The following is a 15,770-nucleotide window of genomic DNA, read 5'->3' as shown; positions in this document are numbered from 1 at the left end:
CCGGGCGCCGGGAACGCCGCCCGCGCTCCCGTCCCTGCGCGGCTCCCGCCAGGCGCAGCCCGCAGCAGAGGAAATTCCGAGTCCCCGCTCCTCAGCCGGCCCTGGGCCGGATCCAGAGCCTCACAAGTTCCTGGCGGTCTGTCCCTTTCCCAGTTCAGCGGCTTTCGGAGCACCGAGAGCATCACCCGCTCCTGGGGGCTGCGCGGTGCCGCAGCTGGCGGCTGCCATCGGGTCACCGCGATGTGTCACCGCCAAGTGCCCGGCGCGGACGCGGCAGTCGGCCAGCCTGTTGCTCCTTTGCAGGGGCCACGGACCACAGCCGCGGGTCAGGCACTCACAGGTGGCTTTGGAGATGGAAGGTCGTGCCCAGAATTAATTAAAAATCCCGCTTTTTGTAAGCGCCCAGGCGGAGGAGAATGAACAAGGAAAAATAGGCAAAGTTGTTCACAAAGTAGTGTCTCTGCTTGGGGGTTGTACTGGGTGAGGGGCACAGCCCAGGGCTGAGAGGGGCCTCGGGCAGGTACAGCACTGTGGGAAGCCGCTTTCGGCTTCAGAGTGCCTCTGGAAACCAGCACCGTGCGGTGCAACAGCCTCTTCACCATTTCTCTGTATAGAAAACTTCCACATGTGAAACATTTTTAAATTCATAACGATGGGAGACTGCTTAAGGCTACATTCGCTAATCCTTCTTCTCTCTTTGTGTGTTTGGAGTTTGCAATGCTAAGGAATAATAACAGCTAATTCTGCAGTAGGCAATTGGAAATCAGAGAAAATGACAATAAATGTGTATTTTAAACATCTTGCTCAAAAGCAGCTGCTGTGTGATAGTCCCTGGATAAAGATGGAATTAAACTTTTGACTTTGATATGTTTCAGCTCAAATTTTAAGTTTCAGGTAAATTATTGAATAGTTGAGTTATGTGAAGATTCTAACTGAAATTTCTAGTGTAAAGACATAAACCCCAAACACATCAAACACTCATTTTCACGCAATATAAGGCATCCTGAAGTTTTTGTCTATGTGTAAGCTATGACAGTATAGTTTTACCAAATCCATAGGAAACTTTTGATTTTAAAATACTAGTGAGCTTTCTAATAACCCACATATGGCTATTATATGGCTTCACCGGATAATTTTTTTCCCTTAGAACCTTAGATCTTACAGCCAGTAATACACACTCAGGTAAATTGCATTCAACCTGCCGAACCACAGATGTGCAGAGGGGAAAAAGAAGCTGGGATTTCCATTTCACACTATTTTAAATGCTGGAGTTTTGAAATTATGTTTCGACCACGTAAATGACAGAATCACCCCTTTCCTCGCTGCTGCCTTTTCCCCCCCAAGCCTTCAGCCCGTATTTAAGCCTCTCTGCTGATCTAGGGATAGAGGATTGTGGCGGGCAGGGCTCTCCGGCTGTCCTGCATGCTGAGGAGCGGAGACAGAGGTTGTTTCTCTGGGGATGCTCTTCTGCCGCTCGCCCTTTTAAAAGGGTTTTTGAATTTCGAAGCACCAGCTTGCGAAGCAGCGCCCCAGCTGAGCGCCAGACCTTTCAGGTGGCCAAGGCTGGGTTTTCCGTCGCTGTTTTGCGTCTGACCGAACTAAAATGCGGCATCTTTGAATCTACCTCTGCGCCTCGTGGGATTTCCCCCTGTCCGCTCTCAGGTTCTGCGGAGCTGCTGCTGCCCCGCTCCCCGCCCAGCCCGCTCGGGGAGCAGCTGCTGCGGCATCTCCCCGGAGCCTCCGCTGACCCGGCCAAAATCCGCCCGCCGTCGCGCGTTGCCGTCTGAAGCGGGCACTGCCCCGGCATCATCGCTGCCGGAGGCCAACCTCTGCGCGGGGTGCAAGCCAAACATTCCGGGCTATCTTGTAAAGACGCCGTGTTAAGCAAGTGTAAAGAAATCGGGCGCGTTCAAAGCATGAACACAGAAGGAAGTCCACAAGCCGAACTTAAAAACTATCTTGTTTACACAGTGCAAGGTGCAGGTACGCCTCGGTGTGAGCCAGACTCCTAATTTATGTCAAACATGGAACGATGATTTCTTTTCAAATTCATGCATTGATTAAAAACCTGCCCATGCCAAACCATGTCAAGAAGCACTGTCTATTTGTTATGCACAGTGCAGCAGACATATTCTTGAGCTAAGCACACTTAATCACATAGATATTTTGAAATATGTGAGTATTTTTAAATATAACAATTATCAATGTTAAATACAGTGCAAGAAAAAAATAAAAACAACCCAGAGTATACAATCTGAAGAAATAATTTGAAGCAATTTGGAATTTTATATAATACAGTTTAACGATGCTGAAAAATGCCAATCTGTACTGGTTAAGAATTTATCATTTAAAAATAAAACTTTAAAGGTGGTGTTGCGGGGACACAGAGCAGGACTTTTGATATGCTGCACAGAAGCGCAGGACAAAGGGAGATTTACACATGTACAATGAAAATTCACCTGCTCAAAGAGTATATCTGAATCTTTGCAAGTTCCAGTGAGGCCTTGTTTTACTGCCCCTTCATTCTACAGGAACAGGTGACAGCAGCATCCAAGAACATCGAGTTCAAAGAGAAGGGAATTGGATGAAACCATATGCCAAGGGCTGGATAATAAAAAAAATTCTGATTAAAAAAATCAGCCATCAACTTTCTGCTAATTTGTTTAGACATTTCCTTGGGCACTCAGAGGGGGAGTCAAACCACTGTGCAGCCAGTGGAGCTGTGACAGGGGCTCTCGGCCCTTTGCCCAACTCTCCCTTGTGCTGCCCAACACAATGGGAGAGGAACAGCATGTGTTGCAGAACACACTCACCCAGGAAGCACAAGAGCTTCTGCAAGTGGCTTCTCTGGCACCCTGAATCTGGCATTTTATTTCCCCGTGCCTCTGAATTTCATAAGTAAAACAAAGGCAATAATATTCCCTGCTTTGCATAGTTAAATTAGCTACATTAGGATTTAGCACTTCTTCCGTAATACTTAAAATTACTCCAGATTTGGCCCTATTCCTGCAAACAGTAAATATTTAATCACTGATTGAATAGGACCAGACCCATGCTGCATATAAATATGCTCTTTTATATAAGAGGACTGACTTGATACATCAGCAAACAATTTTATTACCTTTGGCAGACTTTTATTCCTTGAATTAGCTTATTTCAAATGTAATTAAGTCCTCGAGCTGACAAAGCACTTATAGGCTTGCTCAAATGCAAACTGACAGTGTGCTCTGGTTTAATGTAGGCACCTGCTCAGCTTCCTTTCAGCCAGGGGGTGGCTGCGTGTTCAGGGAGCAGCATCAGGGCTTGCCTGGCTTGCTTGTAGCCTTCCTGGTAGATAGGGATGATCCTCTTTTGGTTTTCTCCTGAGTTTTCCTCTCTAATATGCAGAGTAGAATATAATTTCTTTTAAAAAAAAATCAAGCCAAAACCAGTACAAATTGAAAATTTTTATACAACTCCATTTGGGTTTATTTGCAATCTGCAGTTGATTTTTTAAATCCATGTCAATGCGCCTTCAGTGCTGAGAGCATGTACCATGATTTACAGGCAGATAAGTACATTGGAACTGCATAAAGAAATAAGGATAAACTTGACTAAAGATTGAGTCTTTACTGACCTTAATCACAGAAAGCTCAAAATGAACAGTCAGATTTGTAGTGTTTAAAAAATACAAATGGATTATCTTTATACTGTATTTGTTCTTATCCCCGAAGATTTTTTTACTGTCATTGCAAACAGTTCATTTTTCTCAAGGTTTCAAATTTAGATCTTTTAAGAAAAACTTTGAACTGTTTTCCCATGATTGATGCGAAAACTCATCATTCTGCCCTTAAAATAGTTTTCTTTAACGGGACTTGAGTTTCTATTTCACTCTCTATTGTTCCTTTTTTTTCAAGAATGGATTAACCTTCAGTCCCCAAATGTTATCAGTTTCCATCTATGACTGCTACTATTCTTAGAAATACTGTATATTGTCTAGAACCGTTGCTGTGATAGGTTGTAAAAAATAGTTTTCAACTATTTTAAGTGGTAGTTTTACACTCTTTCAGCACTGATAAAAAGTTGCTTAAAGTCTGTCCAATTCCACCTTTGTTGCTAACCATTACCACTGTATTTTAGAAATACAGATTGTGACTTAGTACCTCTTTTCATTAGGATTACTTACATTTCCGATGGGCATTTTCATTGTGAATTCTTATTGTTCAGATCATTATTAAATAAAACCATATTTGAGTTTGACGCAAAGGAAGGGAAGAAAAAAACTTTCGGAATTTAAGTAATGATGCTGCTTGAGGTATAATCAGGGTTGTAACTGGGTGGCAGAAATTCAGGCATGGATATTTTCTGTACCAGTTATGCTTAAGTGTAGGAAGATTCAGTGAGTCAGAAGTAAATAATGCACAGGAATTGATGTTAGTGCAGTGGCAACAGAAGAGCAGATTTGCATCTATGTTTTCCAGCATCAGCCCAAGAACCAGGTCAGCTTCTTGAGTCTTTTGCAGGCTATTCCCTCATAACCTTTCGTCTCACCCACTTACACCCTCCTCTGATCTCTGGAAGAATGGAGACTTCCATCATTTTCTGTTTAAAATTAAAGAAGTGTGGAAAAGTTTTTGCTCATGGGAGTCCGGTTAGCTCCAGCGAGTATTTTAGAGCTCTTCTCTTAAGAGACATTAAAAACCTGAGTCTGACGATAGGTAGCAATGGTGAGGGAGTCATTAGGAATGGGGAAGACCCTTGATCTTCAAGTCTCTCCTTTCCTCTAAGGTCCCTAGCAATATCTTGCAGCTGCATAAGGGTTTCATAGCGCATAAAAATTTCATCTTGGGTCAGCATTTACTAAAAATGCCTTCATCCACCAGAGCCTCCAGAGTGCACCCGGACTCTGCTCTGCTGTATTTAGGAGTTTCTTGCATAAAGTAAGCTTTGCAAAAGGAAGGCTGATTTATGAGTACTGTGGCCTTCTTGAATTTCTCAGATTTGAGCCTTACTTAGTATGTTACTGAGGCAAAATGAGTTTCTAGGTCTTGATGTTTACCAGTGCATTGTCTATATTTTTGAAGCTCTAGTCTGGCCCCAAAGTTCATGTGGTGTGTGTTTGCAAATTTTAAAGAGTTGTGCTTTTAGGATCCTGTGATCAGAGACTGATGAAGAATGCCAACCTTAAAAGAAAAAGGTAGGCAAGGTCGTAACTGACAGCCTCTTATAGGCTGTGGTTCGCTAGGGAGGATATTAAATTTCAATGGTTTTGGCTGTCATCACTAATTTGTGGGCATCATAAGCACCAGCAGATGGGCCAGGCGAAGATGTAGTCAAGATGTTGTCTAGCACGGGTTTGATAAAAGGAGGTAAAAGGTCCACAAAGGCCTAAATGAGCCTTTCTTGCAAATTTGCAGAAGAGATGTAATCTCCAATTAAATCCTTTCTCCCCTCATCAGGGGGCTGCTCCCCCCTGCAAAGGAGACTTGATTGCCCCAAATAACAGAAATCAAAGCCAGCATGGCACGCTGGCCTGACCCACATTTGTGAGGTGACATCTGACTGCGGGACAGACAGGGTATTGTTGGTATTGTGGGTCTGGGCAGGGCAGACTGGGCTGGGCTGGGCTGTGTAGATGAAAAAATGATCTCTGCCTCAGTGAGTTCACTGTCCAAGGCCTGGAACTGCCTGGGGGGCTGGCATGCGTGCATGGACCTTTCTTATGGCATGTCACCCAGCACCAGAGTCAAGGAATAAAAGAAACCTCTAAATGGTTAAAGAGTGCAAAAATACTCTTTCAGTGAGAGTGTTGAACATATTTTCAGATTTCTGTGTCCTGAGATATATTCTAATATGCATAATTTATCTGTGGAATTCATTTGCAAAATCTGTCCATGTAAACTGCCTTTAAGTAGAAATTTCTAACATACATTTTTCTTACAAATAATGAGTATTTGTAATTGTATATAAATAGGTGTATATGTATAAACAGGTCTGTGTATATATATATATATGTATAACAAGAGATAATCCTTCAAGACCAAAGGTGACCAGTAGATGATTTTTAAGTCGGTTACTTTGGCGTGGTGTTGTGCAGGATACTTCTCCATTTCCTGCACTGATTATTCCACCAAACCTCTGTTAGTTCATTAGGTAGAACAGGGTGAGTCTGTCAGACTGTTGCCATTTCTCATTTTCATTATTATTGCCTTGATCTGGATTTTTGGAGGGCACTTCTTTTGAGACTGTAGCTTTTTATGATGGTGCGATACTACAGTATTTGCATATTGACTGGTTGAAGTATGATTTTCAATCTGATAATAGCTGTGGGGATGCAGCTGGGATGGATTCAGATGCAACCTTTATTTTCATTGTGTGTCTCATGCCCTACAGCTGTGGTTTAGATTTTTCATAAGTGTTTGCTGCATGGAGAGGGAAGGAAATGGCACTGTCTTACCTCTGAGAATAAGCAACCTTTCATACCAGCCCTTGTTATGAGAATTTCAATAGTCTCTGATGAAAGGTTCAGTCTTTCTAACATGCTTCCTTTCTTTGTCTTAACATTTCCTGCCTTTTCATTGGGCATGAAAGGTGCACTGAGTGCAATGTGTGTCTGGAATGTTTGTGTAATTCCCACCTTTTTTTTCCCCTACCAGCTGGGACTCACCTTTGGGATAAACACAGGACAAACTCTCTAAGTGGAATCTTTGACATCTGTCAAAGCATGCTAGCAGATTGCATGGGGAAAGACCTTCCTAGGTTGTCAACATGATGCCTTCTTGTTAGGGAGGTAGTCTTCCTCCATTCCTCCTTCTCTTAGGTCAGTCATGAAAAGGGAAAGCCATAGCATGTGCCACATAATTCCTGCTGGGCTCTGCCATGGACAGTGGCATCACGGAGACAGAGATCTGTCAGGTCCATGCCCACAGGACCTTCTCCAGGCCCTTTCAGTGCTCAGATGTGTCCCACAGCTACATGTTACTCTTTTCCTAAAAGGAAGAGAAGGGTCAAGGAAGTGGGGTTTTTTGAAGACTTTGTTTTGTTTTAGTATATCTCTCACTGAACATTTGCCTTAAATAAGACCATGTTGGAGGTGTGTATATCCCACATGGAGAGGGAGTACTGGGGTTTGTGGGAGTGTTAGGGTTTGTACCTGTTAATTCTACAGTCCAGGACCAGGTATTACTCTGTCCTTCTGCAGCAGGAGAGGCCCTGGCTGGGGCTGGAGATGGCACTCAGGGGCCAGGCACAGAGCCACAGGCTCCCTGCCATTGTCTTCTGCAACCATCTGGAATGTCTGCTGCCTCCATAGCAGTAGTGTTTCCTGGGCAGCTGGGTTCAGCTTAGCTTCAGGCTGAGGCACCTGTGGGCTTGTTCTTTGTCTCACCAACCTCAGCATCACCTGCGTCACTCCGGACTCCCTGCAGTGGGGCTGTTGGCTATTCATCCTTGTCCTGCTGCTTTCAGCAGGGCTTTCTGTTGGGGGATGCTGTTTGGTGATGGGGGTTTTGCTCGTAGAGGTCTCTTCAGGGCTCCTCTCTGTCCACCCAGGGGAGATCCTTGATCTTCCCAGGGAATCAGGATATTACCTTTTAGTGTCTCCTCATGACCTATTGTAAACAATGTATTTTATGTGAACATCTCAGTCTAGAAAGCAGGATATGTCCTGGGGGACTGGACCTGAGTGACTTCTGAAAGTTTCTGAGGAGCAGGAAGGGAGTTCAAGCTCTTTCCCAAAGGCTTTTATACCAAAGTGAAGACTGTTACAGTCTTTATAACATCCCTCTTGCCATATTTTTCCACCCTGGGAACAAAACAGAAGTGGCTGTTCCCTGGTCCTGTCTAGCACTTTGATATTAATATCGGTTGTGAGAGTTTCACAAGCATCTCCCTGGGCAGGGAAATCAGTGGCCCTTTTCCAGACTGTGTCTATAGAAGTTCAACTGCAAGAGCCCCGAGTGACAGCAGACAAAGAATCCATCTCCCTTCAGGTGCAAGCTTTACCTCATACTACCCTGTCTTACATCCTGTCCCTCCCCACTTTCTGCCAAACTTCTACTTTGACGTTCCTAAAATTTTGTGTGCTGCAGGTTTCTCTCTGTCCTGTGCAAGTGCTTCGGTGCATGCCTGAGTTCTGCCCCAGTTTCTTGTGTTCTGGGGTGACAAACATCCCAGTGTCTATCCAGGCCACAGTGGGACCAGTGCTCCCCACAGGCCTTCTCTGAGGGATGCCTTGCTGTGCTGCCAGGAGGGAGGTGGTGTGCCTGCCTGGGGACAGCCTGTCCCCAGCTCCGTGCTGAAGAGCTGGGTGCCAGAAGGGTAGATGTATGCCTTCACCCCCATCACCTCCTCCCCTTTTGATTGCCTCAGATTAGACAGTCATTTATTCTTCCCCATGTCTGCTTGAAGGGTAGTTTTGTAAATAAACAGGTATGACCTGAGAGAGCTGAGACAAGAAATGGGTCTGCCTGCCGGCCCTAGCTCCAGCTGTGCCTGTGTCTCCTAGTGTCCAGTCCACCATTCCTTGCTGCCATGGATGGCTGGATGCTGGCACCTATCCTGTGTCCCCTTCCAGAGCCTGGCTGCAATGTGGCTGTACACTGAGTGGTCCAGCTGGTGAAAAGCACACAGAATAAGGGGCCTTACTGTTTCCCTTTTTCCATCTCTCCAGTGTAATTTTCAAGAGTGCAGTTAGATAATCAAAAGTTGGCAAAGAAAAAACCTCTGTACAGGGAAATCCACCAAGCAAGCTCCTTTTCATGCACAGGCATACATCCAAAAGCAAATGCTGTTTCCCCCCGCCCCCCATCCTGCTGCATCCCATCTGCAGGCAGCTCCTGCCCCATCTTGGATTTGAAGGGATTTTCATATTGGTTGTCCACAAGTGGCAAATGTAAGTTGCTCCTTGGGAATGTATGGGGGAATAGTGAAAGTTGACTGTCTGCCCATGTGCACATGATAGCAAAGAGGAGGGAAGGAAGTGGGAAAAGAGAAAGCACACAACACTTGCTGCCCAGAAGACTTGAAGAAATCTGGGAATATGTTTCTCTGTATGGCTGAGAGGTAGCTTGTGGTCATATCATTCAACAAGCCTGGTAGAATATTCATGAATAGAGAGACAGCGAGGATGAAGAAAATCAGCTTTCCTGGGCAGGAGACCTGTGTTCTTGCAGAGAAAATCTTCATGGAAGAGCTGTGTCTTCCCATGTGGATCCTGCATGGGGGAGCTCTTCCTGTGTTAGAAATGAAGGCAATGGGTGGGTAATCAGCCTTTTTAACGTCTGAAAACAGCAGCGTGACCCTCTGTGGCCTCTCCTCATGTCAGGCCCTGGGATGTGAGAAGTCATTCATCACATCACAGGGCTTGGCAAGGTCTCTGCCATTTGCCTTCCACTGTTCCCACTGCTCTCCAGGACAATACAATGCATAGGAAAGAACAAGAAATACAGATAATATTTATCTTTTTGGCTAAAGAAGCTGTGGTTTCCAGCCCACAATAACCTTCCAGTGTTCCTGTCTCACAGGGGAAATGCATCACTAGAAAAAAACAACACTCCTTCCAGAATTAGACAAATTCATCTAGACACTGGTTGAAATGGTTATAGCAAGAACTGCAAAGAGAAACAAAACAGCCAAACTGGCCAAGCCAAAGATCCTGGTTTAACAAACTGTTGCTCAGCCTTGCAGTGCAGCAGTTTGTGGGCATTTATTTATTTAAATATTTAAAAATTCTTTAAAAAGTAGTTCCCAATGTGTTTGGAAAAAAGGATCCATGGTTAAAGTTTAGTGCTAAAGCTTTTTGTACAGCAATTCTTCTGACTCTGGCCCAAAACAAGTGTAGTCTTCAGAACATCATTCAGGTTAGTACAAAGATCCAAAGCCTATGGAAAATATTTCAATGCTTTCCAAGTATTATAGTTCATTTGCTGATGGCTTATAGCCTGTCAGTTTTTCAAGCTGATAGTATTCTTGCGTGAGGAATCCTAACCACAGCCATGGGCTGGGTGGAGAATAGATTGGGAGCAGCCCTGAGGAGAATGACTAAGGGGCGCTGGTGGATGAGAGGCTGGATGTGAGCTGGCCGTGTGTGTTCACAGCCCAGAAAGCCAAACATGTCCTGGGCTGCATCCAAAGCAGCGTGGTCAGCAGGGTGAGGGAGGGGATTCTGCCCCTCTGCTCCACTCTCACAAGACCCCTCCTGGAGTTTTGTATCCAGATCCGGGGTTCACAACATAGGAAGGATTTGAACCTGTTGCAGCAAGTCCAGAGAAGGCCCGTGGAGATGATCAGGGTGTTGAAGCACCTCTCCTGGGAAGACAGGCTGAGAAAATTGGGGCTGTTCAGCCCAGGGAAGAGGAGGTTCTGAGGAGACCTTAGAGCAGCTTTCTGGTATCCAAAGGTCAACAAGAGAGCTGGAGAGGGATGTAGTGACAGGTCAAGGTGGAATGGCTTCAAATTGAAAGAGGGCAGGTTTAGATTAGATATTAAGAAGTAATTCTTGGCTGTGAGGGTGGTGAAACACTGAATAACTTGTCCAAGGAAGTTGTGGATGTCCCATCCCTAGAAGCATTCAAGGCCAGGTTGGATGGGGCTTTGAGCAATCTGATCTAGTGGAAGGTGTCCCTGCCCATGACAGGGGGATTGGAACCAGGCGGTATGGAAGATCTTCCAAGAAAAACTATTCTATGATTCTCTGAATTTGTTTAGTTGGAATTTCCATGTTCGTAGTGAATTAATTTGTAATCTGATTTTGTCAAAGAAAAAAACTGATAAGGTATTTGAATAGAATTTGGTAACATTTTAATGGAAAATGGGGAGAAGTGAAATATTTGAAATATATTACCATTACTTTCAAAACATAGTTCTTATTTTTATTTTGGAAAAGTATCTTAATCGTGAAACTGACTGTGAAGAAAAAAGTTACATGCATAATCAGAAAATGGAATGAGCCTTTTCTGCTTGAACAAAAGTCTTTATCTAATTTTTTTGGGTTCATTGAAGATTTTCGTATTGACCTAACGATATTTTAATTTATTTTTTTGTGCCAGATCCCGCAGTACTTCTTTTATGTTGGCCCAAGCCGATCTCTTTTTCTTTCTTTTTCTTTTCATTTTGGTCACTGAACCAAAAATGGAACAGTTCTACTTCTGACAAGTTGACCATTTAATTTCCGGCCACTGCACAGATCTGATTCAGACTGCTCTGCTCGTGTTTGTTCCCAAAATAAATTGCAGAATCATAATTCACTCCTTAAGGCAGCCAAGGGCAGTAGCAATAGTAACATTTCCAAGGTAACAAACTTACGTTTTCTATAATGATACCTGTGGTTGCTGTGTGGCTACTAATGTGTAAGTTGACCACATTTTCCTTTACATCTAATCATTTTTCAGTTTTATTTTTCAGCAGAAATCTTTTCTGTGTTGCAGTGTTCAGTAAAAAAGGCTCAGAGGAGATCACTCCCTTGCCTCCTTCTGCATGTTTACAATTAAATGGTACTTCTGCTTCTGATCCGGAAAACCTGTTGCAGTGCATCTACAGAACTGTGGTTCATCGAACTAGACAAAGAGACCCTCATGTCTTTAAAATGATCTCTTTTCTTCATGGAATAATATTTACAGGGCTGTCCACCTCAAACAGAAATGAACTGCTGAGAGCAGACATAGAAATTGCATTTGAGAGATGCAGGTTTATTTCCTTCAGGGAAGTGATCCCTGTGTTCTTTATTGCCCTGCTTTTCCTTCAGCATGTAGTTAATGCAGTTATGAAGTATAAAGGAGTTTCAGCAGAACTGTGATGTTCGCAGAATTTGCCTCGACCAGCAGAGATGAAAAGGTTTGGCTGGAGCTGGCAGCACCAGTCCCTCCCCAGCCTCAGGCAGCCCGGATTACTCTGTGGACCTTTTCACTCAAAGAGATGTAAGTTTTGTTTCATCAAGTGGTAGCAGATGTTAGGGAGCCTTTATGCTACTCATCACTGACAGAACGCCAATGCAGTGGCATCTGGCTGTTTTCTCAGTACAAACGGTGGTTTTAAACTCTAAACTGTCTTTGAGCAGTGGTAGTGGTGCATTACACGCTGACTACTCTTCTTTTGGGACCTTGCCCAAAACCACCAATGAACAACTCACCCTCCAAGTGCCTTTTGCCCAATTAGTGAGATTACAGTAGAGAACAAATCCTCCTCCTAATTGCAATATTTTCCATTTGAGAAAGCACCTCGTAAAATTAGTTAGATTACAATATTTCTTTAGATTGCATTTCCCTAACTGCTAAGAAACACTAGTGAGTGACTTGCACTGTAACTAGTAACCTTTCATTCCAGATTTACAAAGCCTGCACTTTTTGCAGTTGCTAAGTATTTTCTTCATACAAACAGAAACAGGGAACCTTCTTGTTCTAATTAATGTATTTTCTCTAGAGCATGTAGATTTTTCATGAGGTGCAGAACTCACACACATGCTAGTAAGCACAGTTCCTCAAATCTTCAGAATGGTCAAATTGTTGACAAACTGAAATTGCATGTTCTGTCTTGGTGTGTGCCAGCTTTTAGCACTTGAGGGAGATGAGGGCAGTCATCACCATGGAAGGGGATTAGTGCCAGCAAAGGCCACAGTTCCCAGTTCCTTGATGCATCACATAATATGAGTGATGAGGTGAAATCTTTAGACAGCAGGGCAAGATATAATCCTGCTGTCCTCTTGAAAATTTTCCTATTTTACTGCTCATGCAGAACCTCTGGATGGCAGTTTCCATCCGTCTTGGGGCAGGGCTGCATTGGGGCAAGACTGACTGTGGCATCCAGGTGCAGACAGGTGTGGTAGAAGAGATGACCTCATGTGAGGGAGCTGACAGATTTTCAGTTCACCAGGTTTTTCCCCCTCTTCACTCCTTTTTCAGAATGCTGGGCGCATTGCTCAGAGATTCAGCATCCACAGCTTCCATGCAGTGATTTCCCCCCACACTGCTGGGCAGATGTGTCGGTGGGAAAAACATGCCCTGGTCAAATGATCTGGAAGAGCTTCCACGCCAGTTCAGTTCTCATCCCTTCTGCTGAATTTAACATGTGTTTGTTATGGTTAGCATGCAGAGTGCTTGTAATTTGTTCGAATTAGAGGGGAATCATCCTCTTTGTGCTTTTTTTGCATTAAGAGCACTGTGCTCTGGTAAAAAAAAAAAAGAGAGATTGATGCCTTTGTAATTATCCAGGCCAAAATTTGATGGCCCTTTTAATTTTAGGTTTTACTTATGAGTATCTTATATAGGTATTAGCTGTTAAGACAAATTGAGAATGAATGATAATAACACATCACATTTTCTCCATTATTTTTGAATAATTTGGAAATGTTTAGGTATAATTAAAGGATAATAATAAATTTATTTTAATTACACACTTAAGAGCATGTTCCATGATTTTCTTTGTTAATGCCTGTCTATTTTATGTTTCTTGAGCTTTTCTGTTGCAGGCAATCAGGTTGCTGGTAGGATGAATAGTTACATGTTGGGTGGCTAAACATTTAATGTGCTCTTCAGAATCAGAAGAGCTGCCAAAGGAAATATATGTGTGAGACCTTAATATGTATTTCAGGGACCCGGGTCTATAGCAGCTATTTCTTATGTTTAATGTATGCATCATGGCAGGCCTACTGCAATGCCTGTCATGTGCCAAAAGATAGCTCTACTGGCTGGTGTTTTATAATCCTCCTGTAATATCTCCCACAAAGACCATGTTTCAGTGGCTTAGATCTGGCTCAGGTTTTGTATTGGTGGGGGCACTTTTTATGTGGTACAAAGCTGGTAGGATATTGGGCAGGAATTAGGAATTACTAGGAAATCTTCCAGTTCTACTTAAAGAACAGATAAAAGAAAAAGAAAGGAAAAGGAAAAGGAAAAGGAAAAGGAAAAGGAAAAGGAAAAGGAAAAGGAAAAGGAAAAGGAAAAGGAAAAGGAAAAGGAAAAGGAAAAGGAAAAGGAAAAGGAAAAGGAAAAAGAGTTCTGGGATATCTTTAAATATGAACTTCCTTAAATTTGTACCTAAGGGCTCAGGCTCATTTTTAATTTCCAAGAACACAAAACTTTGGAAAGATACAAAGATAGTTGAAGTCTTTGTGACCTATTCACTGTAGGAATACCTTTTGTTGAATTTGTAGCCCACAAAATCCTGTGTTACTTAAAAAGTTACAAACGGGAACATTTCCCAATGAGAAATGGGAAGAAAGAAATGTTTCTCAAACTTAAAGCAGGATTTTTATATATTAACTAAAAATATATTGTAACTGAATGCTTTTAAATAAAATAAAGCTGCTTGCTGTCTCTGCAGAAATGAATTGGGCAAAGGGATTTATCCAGGGTATTTCAGTCAGATGAATGGAGAGATATGTCCATCACCACTAACGTGATGGTTATTCCTTCTAAATATAAACTGATAATATTATATATTAAAGGCTTGATTATACTGTTAAGAAGATTAGTACATTTAAACAGAAAATAAAGGCTTATGTGCCCTAAATGTGAAACCAAAAGGAGAGGGTTTTATATATGCCACTATCACAACCTTCAGTACATTTGAACGAGGTGTTTTCCCCTTGGAAACACCTGTGAGGAATAATCACTGCCTGCTGCCTCTGGGAATAGGTGGGATGCCTTAAATCTAATCTCTTTCAAAGTGGTAATTTAAATATATGCAGGTATTAATCTTGGCCTTTTTGGGGGTATTTATGGGAGTAAGCATCATGATGGCATGTGATCATGTCCACAAGGTCAGTTCTCTGTCTCATCTGTTTTCTGTATGTGTTTGGGATATGTTTTAATTGCAGAAGCTGTGGCAAATCTATAAAAAATATGTGTTAGAAGGGAAAAAAGATTGATGATGCCTCTGTGATATTTCTAGGAATCACATCTTTGAATTTAAAATATTTAACACATATTAAAGATTTCAGTGTCTTTTAATATTGTGCTTGACTTACACGGCACTGTCTCTAAGGACCTTGTATCTGAATCTTCTGACGGTATTGAATTTATGACATTGAATTTAAGACTTTTGTGCTCATGTCATGAAGCTTGTTAGGTAGTGTTTAACATGTCTGCTTTTTAATTTTTTTTAAATTTTTGTTCTTTATAACACAGTAGTTCTTCTCAGTGAAAGATGTATAGTGATGGGGGAAGACTTGCAGCTATCTCCTGATAGATAGCACTCCTTGATTTCCTTTTATGCATCTCTCAAATTAGATATTCTGCACCTTAATCACAACATCATCTTACTTACTTTATCTTTTAAGAGTTAAAGCACTGTGATTATAAATTAACTTAGAAATACCATCAGATCTTCTGCCTTGGGGCTTGTCTTTGTTTCTAACTCAAGCATTGCTCCATGGTCAAGTCCTGTCCAGAGAAAAAAGCTGCTTAATTGAATCCAGAGGGGGCTGCAGTTGGAATGAGCTGCTCTGTCTGGAGGCAGAACTGGAGCTGGTGTTAACCACAGCCCTGTTTCCCTGCCTGCAGGTGTACCAGGGGTGCCAGGAAACATGCAGGCACCCAAGGTGCTGTGAGGGTGAAAGGTAAATGCTTGCACTTCAGAGGCCAAATCATGGATTTATGGACTGCTAGGTATGTTGACCTCTAGGTCTGTGGCTTTTCCCCCCGTTTGCTGCTCAGGACCCCATGTGGAGCAGTGCCAGCCCCCCTGAGCCCCTCTGGCTGCTGGCAGCACATGCCCCTGCCCAGCACTGGCAGCCTTTGCACTTGGAAGGGGATGTCAGGTCTGGCCTGGGCTGAGATCCTTTGAATTTTCTGCCC

Source organism: Chamaea fasciata, unplaced genomic scaffold (assembly GCF_029207755.1).
Source record: "Chamaea fasciata isolate MVZ Bird 193981 ecotype frontalis unplaced genomic scaffold, bChaFas1.0.hap1 SCAF_5, whole genome shotgun sequence".
In the NCBI taxonomy this organism is placed as follows: Eukaryota; Metazoa; Chordata; class Aves; order Passeriformes; family Sylviidae; genus Chamaea; species Chamaea fasciata.
The sequence above is the reverse complement of the archived record's forward strand: the minus strand, read 5'-3'. Positions refer to the sequence as shown.